A 9,254-nucleotide genomic window follows, 5' to 3' on the forward strand; every position below is an offset into this window, starting at 1 on the left:
ACCCGGATGAGATACTGTTCCTCTTCATTATTTTGGATTAGGTGAGTTAGCATGTCTTTTTATCGATTTTTATTTGAAACCCTTGGTGTCATCCTTGCCCTCTCACATTCAAGACACAACTGCAGCCTTACATAGTCTTCTTGGTCTCCAGTGGCAAGATGGCATAACCTTAGTAACAGCTGATGTAGAAAGTCATCCTTGCCCTCTTATGTTCAAGAGGGCAGCATATGGGGGCATATTATATGGAGCAGCATATGGGGGCATATTTATGGAGCAGCATATGGGGGCACATTCTATGGGGCAGCATATGGGGCACATTCTATGGGGCAGCATATGGGGGCACATTCTATGGGGCAGCATATGGGGGCACAGTCTATGGCACAGCATATGGGGGCATATTCTATGGAGCAGCATATGGGGGCATATTCTATGGAGCAGCATATGGGGGCAGCATATGGGGGCATATTCTATGGAGCAGCATAATGGGGCATATTCTATGGAGCAGCATATGGGGGCATATTCTATGGAGCAGCATATGGGGGCATATTCTATGGAGCAGCATATGGGGGCATATTCTATGGAGGCAGCATATGAGGTATATTCTATGGGGCACCATATGGGGGCATATTCTATGGAGCAGCATATGGGGGCAGCATATGGGGAATATTCTATGGAGCAGCATATGGGGGCAGCATATGGGGAATATTCTATGGAGCAGCATATGGGGGCATCTTCTATGGAGCAGCATATGGGGGCATATTCTATGGAGCAGCATATGGGGCAGCATATGGGGGTATATTCTATAATGCAGCATATGGAGGCATATTTTATGGGGCAGCATATGGGAGTATATTCTATAATGCAAGATATGGAGGCATATTTTATGGGGCAGCATATGGGGGCTTAGTCTATGGAGCAGCATATGGGGGCATATTCTTTGGAGCAGCATATGGGGCAGCATATGGGGGTATATTCTATGGGACAGCATATGGGGGTATATTCTATGGAGCAGCGTATGGGGGCATATTCTATGGAGCAGCATATGGGGGCATCATATGGGGGCATATTCTATGGAGCAGCATATGGGAGCATATTCTATGGGGCAGCATATGGGGGCATAGTCTATGGAGCAGCATATGGGGGGCATATTCTATGGAGCAGCATAAGGGGCATAGTCTATGGATCAGCATATGGGGCATAGGCTATGGGGCAGCCCATGGAGGCATATTCTATGGGGCAGCATATGGGGGCATAATCTATGGAGAAGCATATGGGGGCATATTCTATGGCGGAGCATAATATGGGGCATAATCTATGGTGCATTTTGTGGGGGCATAATGTGTGAGCATCTTATTGGGGCATAATCTATGGAGCATTTTATGGGGCATAATCTATGGAGCATCTTATGGGGCATAATCTAAGGAGCATCTTATGGGGTCATAATCTAAGGAGCATCTTATGGGGTCATAATCTATGGAGCATCTTATGGGGCCATAACCTTTATGGAGCACTATATGGGACATATTATTCTATGGAGTATCTTATGGGGCATTATTAACCTTTGTGCAGCATTATATGGGGTGTATTTTGTATGGAGTATCTTATGGGGTCCATCATGAACTGTATGGAACATTATATGGGGCTACTGATTCAATATGGATATTCAAAAATATTTAACCTACTAATGTCTCAATTAATTTAACTTTTCTTGGTATCTATTTTTATTTTTGAAATTTACCAGTAGCTGCTGCATTTTCCACCCTAGGCTTATACGCGTGTCAATAAGTTTTCCCAGTTTTTTGTGGCAAGATTAAGGGGGTCGGCTTATACACAGGCCGGCTTATACACGAGTATATATGGTAAATTCAATTCTTGTGTGAGCATTTTCTTATTCATTACAATCCATTGGAACTCTTACAATACAGTATATTACATGTGGATTGTAAATGTACATGTCAGTATGAATGGTAAATTTTCACACAATTTATTTATACTAGTCTAGTTTCTGTCAGCAGAACATGTGTATGTCTAGGCTTCCCTCTGCTCATCCTGCCTCTATAGACCTAAATAGGCAGCAGAAATATGGTTTCTCAGTGAGCCAGCAGTTTTACTTGTTTTTACCAAGATGATTGGCTTTCGCAAATTTTTTGGAATGGATGAAGAGTTAAAGAAGTTTGGGCAGAGGTGTATCTAGGCTTTCTGGCACCCGGGGCAAGAATTCAGCTCGGCGCTCCCCCCAAAGCATACATGTGATTTGCACACTTAGTCATGTACCGATGAGCTGCTCTTCCTAATGCTCTAAATGGTCAGTGAAAAACAGAGAAGCAGGATGAGAACCTCGATGTCACAGAACTATGTATGAAAGTCGCATATGAGTGAAGTGTCCATATGATGACTACTGGAACCTGCAGAGCTGATTCCTGACATTGCAGCTTCTGAATTCTCACAATGAATGCACTGATCAATTTTAGGATTCTCCTGTACCGGTGGCAAGAGTACATGGTCATATATCAGCACAAGCATGTGATTTATATACTTCTGGCCACATTCCGACTAGACGTGCCCGGCCTCGCTCTGTTCATTTTCATTGAGTGAGGCCACACATGTCTAGTCAGCATGTGACCGCATGTATGTAATTTACTGGCACGAGAGAATCCTAACAGCGTTCAGTGAGCACTGTGAGAATTCAGAAGTCTGCAGTCACATAGAATGACTGCAGACTCAGCACAAGCCTGGACAACCCCTTTAATGTTCCTAACAAATAAAAACATGAGAATTAGTCAGTATCACAAATAAAATTTACATCCAGGTACCTTATAGTTGATGTTGTCTCTGGAGTCGTTCTCCTTTTCTTCTTCTTGTCCAGACCCCATGATGAGTTTTCTCATCCACAGCCATCTCTGCAGACTTCCATCTTCTCTGGTCTTCTGCAGCAAATCTCCACACGATGCTTTTAAAGATAGAAGTATCATTATAATGCATTAGGAGCATACTTGATAAGGGCTAAATAAGTCACTGGAGAAAATAGTGATATAACTAATGTAGAAAAACTGGAGAGAGAAAACCATACACTCGGAAGTGGTAATACCCAAAGAGACTTGAGCCTAAATCCAGCCTTAGAGGGTCACCACTATTTATTATAAGGATGGTGGCTCCATACATGTCAGCACTTTCTACCTATTGTGTAGCTCAATTTCCTTACAGACTGTAGCTTGTGATCAAGACCTTCGAGCAAGACCCTCGCTCCTCCTGAAACTGGTGAATTATGTGTTACTCTGTGATGTCTTTACTGTCTGTCTCCTCTTAATTGTAAAGTTCTGCAGAATATGTAGGTGGAATATAAATAAAGTAATATTATAATACAAGCGATACAATGACTGCAAATCCGAGTTCCCTAAGACAACGACTAAACACAGTAAAAAGTAAAAGATGTTTGTAAAAATATGAAAAAAATTTTTTTGAAAGATCAAATGACCCACCTTTTCCCCTATGAAATTGCACATAATTGGTAATGCTGATTCCATAAAAGTCCAATCTATCAAGCATAAATATAATTAACAAGATAGGTAAATGGCGCAATGAGAAAAAAAAAATAAAAGCCAGAATTGCAATTTTTTGGGGGCCACCGCAAAACACTTGAAAGAAATGCAATAAGAGGCAAACAGAACACTGCATCTGCTCATCTACCCCATAATAGCAGATATGGGGATATTTGCACTGTTTTTTGTTTTGCCTCCCTTGGAATTTTTATTCTTACTCTCCCGCCCTGCACGATAAAATAAATGGTGTCATTCAAAAGTACAATTTGCCATAAAAAATATGCCCTCATATGGCTCTTTCAACAGAAGAATCCAAAAGTTATGGTTCTTGGAAGAAAGGCAAAAAAATGGAAAATGAGAAGAGGTGAAAAACGGTCACCATAGCCACCCCAAACCAAAGACAGGGCACTACCAGGAGTTGAACTCAGTCTCCTCTTATACTCTTATTTATGATGCTGGCAGCTACTGGCGCTGTGGCTTAGTTGGTTAAAGCGCCTGTCTAGTAAACAGGAGATCCTGAGTTCGAATCTCAGCAGTGCCTTGTCCTTTTCTTACTTTCACATTGTCTTAATACAAAATTGTTTTGTACAGTTGGCTTTTGTTTATTTTATTTATTTTAATGGCTTTCGACTCGATCTTGAGTCATGGTGACTTGATGCCTGATTTAAGGCCCCGTCACACACAGCAAGATCTCTAGTGAGATCGCTGATTTTGTGATGCAACAGCGATCTCACCAGCGATCTCGCTGTGTGTGGCACGCATCAGCGACCGCCTCCATGCCAGTTATCGCTGATCATGCAGGAATGTCCTGGGCCATTTTTTGATCATTGGTCTCCCGCTGGCCAGCACGCATGACTGTGTGTGGCAGCGGGAGACCAACGATCAGCGAGCTCCCAGCGCTGGGAGATGGTATCGAGGGTAAATAGCGGGTAACTAAGCATACGCGGTGTTTAGTTACCAGCTGTGTATCCTGGATACCAGCGTCCTCGCTGGTCCTGATCGCTGGTGAGTCTGCCTGTTTGACAGCTCACCAGCGATCATGTAGTGACTCACCAGCGATCCTGACCAGGTCACATCATTGTTGGGATCGCTGGTGCATCGCTAAGTGAGACGGGACCCTTACACTTGTCTTCAGAGACTCAGTGAGAGCTGACCTGGCAATTAAGGGGTGAAAAAGGCAATATTCAATTCTCCTTTTTTATTTTGCCTTGTTTATATTATATAGTCAATATTTAGGGGGGGCATGGCAGGTGGCTGCTTGGAGCTCCGATAATGCAAAGATAAAATCAAGGATTTGATGAATCCACTACTATAATTTGACCCCCTGGACTCAATCTGAACCCAACTATTGGAAGATGAAATCAGAACAAAACAGGCACTACTCTAGCCCTGGGCTGAAGGGCTGGGCTGACCACGGGGACAACAGCAGGAGAACAGGCGCCATCTTACCACCCCAGGAGGCTGCAAAAGTCAGCAGACTAAATGCCAGAGGCTCATATCAAGGAGGTACCCTGTAATAGAAGCATTAAGCTTCTCCCTCTCTCTCCCTCTGTCCACTCTGACTGGCCCCGTTACCTCCTGCCAACCTCTGGTGCACTGGGTGCCATGGGGCTTCCCCTGTCTGCCTCCGAAGTCCCCTCTCTCCTCTCTCTTTCCTGCTTCCCCTCAGGAGTGAAGAGACTCCTGTTGCTGAAGGAGTCACTGGGTTTTGACGCTGTGGAGAGACACTTCTCCCCCTCCGTGCCCCTGACAAAGCTTGCTGCCGGATCTGAGATAATGAGAGGGTGCTGGGTATTTCCCACCTTGCCCGACGCCATATTAGGCAAGGCTCTGATTACAGGGAGAGACAAGCTGGCTCCAGCATACAGAGAGGTGAAAATCACTTCTCTAGTCTTTACTACTGCCCTGGAACTCTGAGCTTAAAAAATAAATAGCTCACCTTCCTCAATTATCAGAAAGGTGCTAGCAATATTCTAAACCTATAAATATATATATAAAAAAGTGCACTAACATTGCATTGAGGCTTTGCTGACACCCAGTGCATGCTCTGTGAATCTGTGCATTTAATAAGTGGATAAGACATTCTGATCCTTGGCGTTCCAGGATGGCTGACGGTGGGGAAGGACACACTTGAGTGCTCTGACAGCCCAGAACCAGACCCAGCTTATCTGGCTCCATCCGGCCTGCAGCATTGCCGATACTGACCCACCTGTTACCCCACCTGGGACTAGGCCTAACTACTAAGTCGGAGGAGCAGATATTAGTATTTGAAAACCCAGATATACTCTGTCAATAAGGGAACTTGTCTCCCTTCCCCAAGACCATACTGCACTGCTGATATGGATGCCTAGACTGCCATCTAGTGACAGCCAAGGGGGAATGCATATTTAATACATATACTTTTTCTTTTTTTTGAGTGCAAAACCTATAGCTCTCTGTGTGCAACAATGGGGAAAACCGGAGTCAAAACACATCATACCACATCCAAATCTTTGAAATCTATTACACAAGCAGATGTGGACAAACTCTTGAACAAACTGCCCCACCGGACCCCACCAGAACCCCAGGACATGCAGACCATGATTCAGAGGAAGACTCGGATTCTGATATTGAAAGCGACACCGATGTAGGCGATGACTCGAGAGTAGTGTTGAGCGATACCGTTCGATACCCAAAAATATCGTATCGGATGGTATCGCCCGATACGAAAAAAATATCGGGTATCGCCGATCCCGATACCGGAAGTCCCATTCAAGTCAATGGGACTTCCGGTATCGGAATTAAAAAAAGCCCTTTATTTCCTTGTTGGCTAATTCTACATAATTGAAAACAAATAAGAATCATGTAGAATGTATTGTGGGAGGTGGAGGAGACATTAAAAGCATAGTGGTTTATTCAAATCACATGGCATAGCATTAATTCCAATTTTTTTTTTAAGTACGTTCGGAGTTAAAAAGATATTGACTATGTTAACCTTTTTTATATTTTGTCAGATATGTATGTTTCACAACTTCCATGCTCTTCACGTTCTTTTGTACTTCTCCCACACTTTCTCCTTCATGATCCGCAGCAGTAGCATTTTTTTCATCAACTTTTTCTTCACCTTATTCATCTTCTTCTTCTTCATCTTCTTCCCATTAATTTTTTTTCCATTCTTCATATTCTTCTTATTCAGCTATTATCAATTTTAATATGCTATTTCTTCATCTTCTTCCTATTCTTCTTTGTCTTCATTTTCTTATGGTGACAGGCATTCCTGTAGTACTTATCTATAAAAGTTATAAGATTACACCTTACGTTCTGCCTGTCACTAAAGATTTACAACAGGATTTGCCCGCGTTCAGTTTGGCCTGCAGCAGCAGGCATTTTCCAGGGGCACCACGAGGAGGAACGGACTCACCCCCATTTACTGCTTAGTCTTCTTCTGCTTATAATTTTGATTTCTTCTATGCTGATTTTTAGTCTTATGCTTAATGTTCTTCTGCTTTCTGTTCTTCTGCTTCTTGTTCTTCTGTCTTTTGTTCTGTATCTTGGTGGTTGTCTTCATGTTCTTTGTCCTCTTGGTCTTATTATTTAGGGTCATATTTCTGGTCTTCTTTGGTGTGGTCTTCAGGGTCGTCGTCATCAGGGTCGTCGTCATGGAGATCAATAAGGATTACCAAAGACAATTTCAAAAAGCTTGATCTTGGAAATGTAGCAGAAGGTACAAGAAGGCTGAGAAACTGGCAAGAACCAGCAGACAGTGCTGGCACCCGGATGGGGAGCAGAAGGAACAAGAGCCAACGGCACTACCGAGGACCAACTGACAGTGCTGGACCACGGTTACTAAGCAGAAGGTACCTGTGCTAAAAAGCACTACCAAGGACCAGCTGACGGTGCTGGACCTCGGATACCGAGATGGAGGCACCTAGGCCAAAGGCTGTGGCGAGAACCAGCAGACAGTGCTGGCACCCAGATGGGTAGCAGAAGGAACAAGAGCCAATGGCACTACCGAGGACCAACTGACGGTGCTGGACCACGGTTACTAAGCAGAAGGTACCTGTGCTAAAAAGCACTACCAAGGACCAGCTGACGGTGCTGGACCTCGGATACCGAGATGGAGGCACCTAGGCCAAAGGCTGTGGCGAGAACCAGCAGACAGTGCTGGAACCCGGATGGGTAGCAGAAGGAACAAGAGCCAATGGCACTACCGAGGACCAACTGACGGTGCTGGACCACGGTTACTAAGCAGAAGGTACCTGTGCTAAAAAGCACTACCAAGGACCAGCTGACGGTGCTGGACCTCAGATACCGAGATGGAGGCACCTAGGCCAAAGGCTGTGGCGAGAACCAGCAGACAGTGCTGGCACCCAGGTGGGTAGCAGAAGGAACAAGAGCCAATGGCACTACCGAGGACCAACTGACGGTGCTGGACCACGGTTACTAAGCAGAAGGTACCTGTGCTAAAAAGCACTACCAAGGATCAGCTGACGGTGCTGGACCTCGGATACCGAGATGGAGGCACCTAGGCCAAAGGCTGTGGCGAGAACCAGCAGACAGTGCTGGCACCCGGATGGGTAGCAGAAGGAACAAGAGCCAATGGCACTACCGAGGACCAACTGACGGTGCTGGACCACGGTTACTAAGCAGAAGGTACCTGTGCTAAAAAGCACTACCAAGGACCAGTTGACGGTGCTGGACTTCGGATACCGAGATGGAGGCACCTAGGCCAAAGGCTCTGGCGAGAACCAGCAGACAGTGCTGGAACCCGGGTGGGTAGCAGAAGGTACCCATTGAAAGCAAAGTAGCCAGGCCACAAGCCGGCCGCAGTTACCGAAACCCACAGTCCTACAGGGGGTCCATGTCCCATTGGCACTACGGATCCAGCCTTCAGTGCCAGTTCCCGCAGCCCACATAGGAGTCACCTAAACTGCAGGCACCGTAGAGTCGGCTAACCCGGCTGCAAAACGACAGGACAACGGATTGGTGGCATAGTGACCTTGACACTACCCGGAAACAGCAGGCGTGCTAGAACCAGGCTGGGCAACAGGGAGTCCCCGTGCCAAAGACACTGCCGAGAACCAGCTGACGGTGCTGGAACCCAGATGGGTAGCAAAAGCTACAAGAGCCAATGGCACTACCGAGGAACAGCTGACGGTGCTGGACCACGGTTACTAGGCAGGAGGTACCTGTGCTAGAAAGCACTACCAAGGACCAGCTGATGGTGTTGGACCTCGGATACCGAGATGGAGGCACCTAGGCCAAAGGCTGTGGCGAGAACCAGCAGACAGTGCTGGAACCCGGATGGGTAGCAGAAGGAACAAGAGCCAATGGCATTACCGAGGACCAACTGACGGTGCTGGACCACGGTTACTAAGCAGAAGGTACCTGTGCTAGAAAGCACTACCAAGGACCAGCTGACGGTGCTGGACCTCGGATACCGAGATGGAGGCACCTAGGCCAAAGGCTCTGGCGAGAACCAGCAGACAGTGCTGGAACCCGTGTGGGTAGCAGAAGGTACCCATTGAAAGCAAAGTAGCCAGGCCGCAAGCCGGCCGCAGTTACCGAAACCCACAGTCCTACAGGGGGTCCATGGCCCATTGGCACTACGGATCCAGCCTTCAGTGCCAGTTCCCGCAGCCCACATAGGAGTCACCTAAACTGCAGGCACCGTAGAGTCGGCTAACCCGGCCGCAAGACGACAGGACAACGGATTGGTGGCATAGTGACCTTGAC

The 9,254-nt window shown here is 46.2% G+C and overlaps 1 non-coding gene across 1 annotated transcript; it reads left to right on the forward strand.

Moving 5' to 3' along the window:
- Positions 1-4,006: 4,006 nt before the first annotated feature.
- On the forward strand, positions 4,007-4,080 carry TRNAT-AGU (transfer RNA threonine (anticodon AGU)). The gene has a single exon. It is a non-coding gene; the product is annotated as a tRNA-Thr (tRNA).
- Positions 4,081-9,254: the final 5,174 nt, after the last annotated feature.

Source organism: Dendrobates tinctorius, unplaced genomic scaffold, assembly GCF_039654945.1.
Source record: "Dendrobates tinctorius isolate UK_male_01 unplaced genomic scaffold, ASM3965494v1 ptg000151l, whole genome shotgun sequence".
Classification (NCBI taxonomy): domain Eukaryota; kingdom Metazoa; phylum Chordata; class Amphibia; order Anura; family Dendrobatidae; genus Dendrobates; species Dendrobates tinctorius.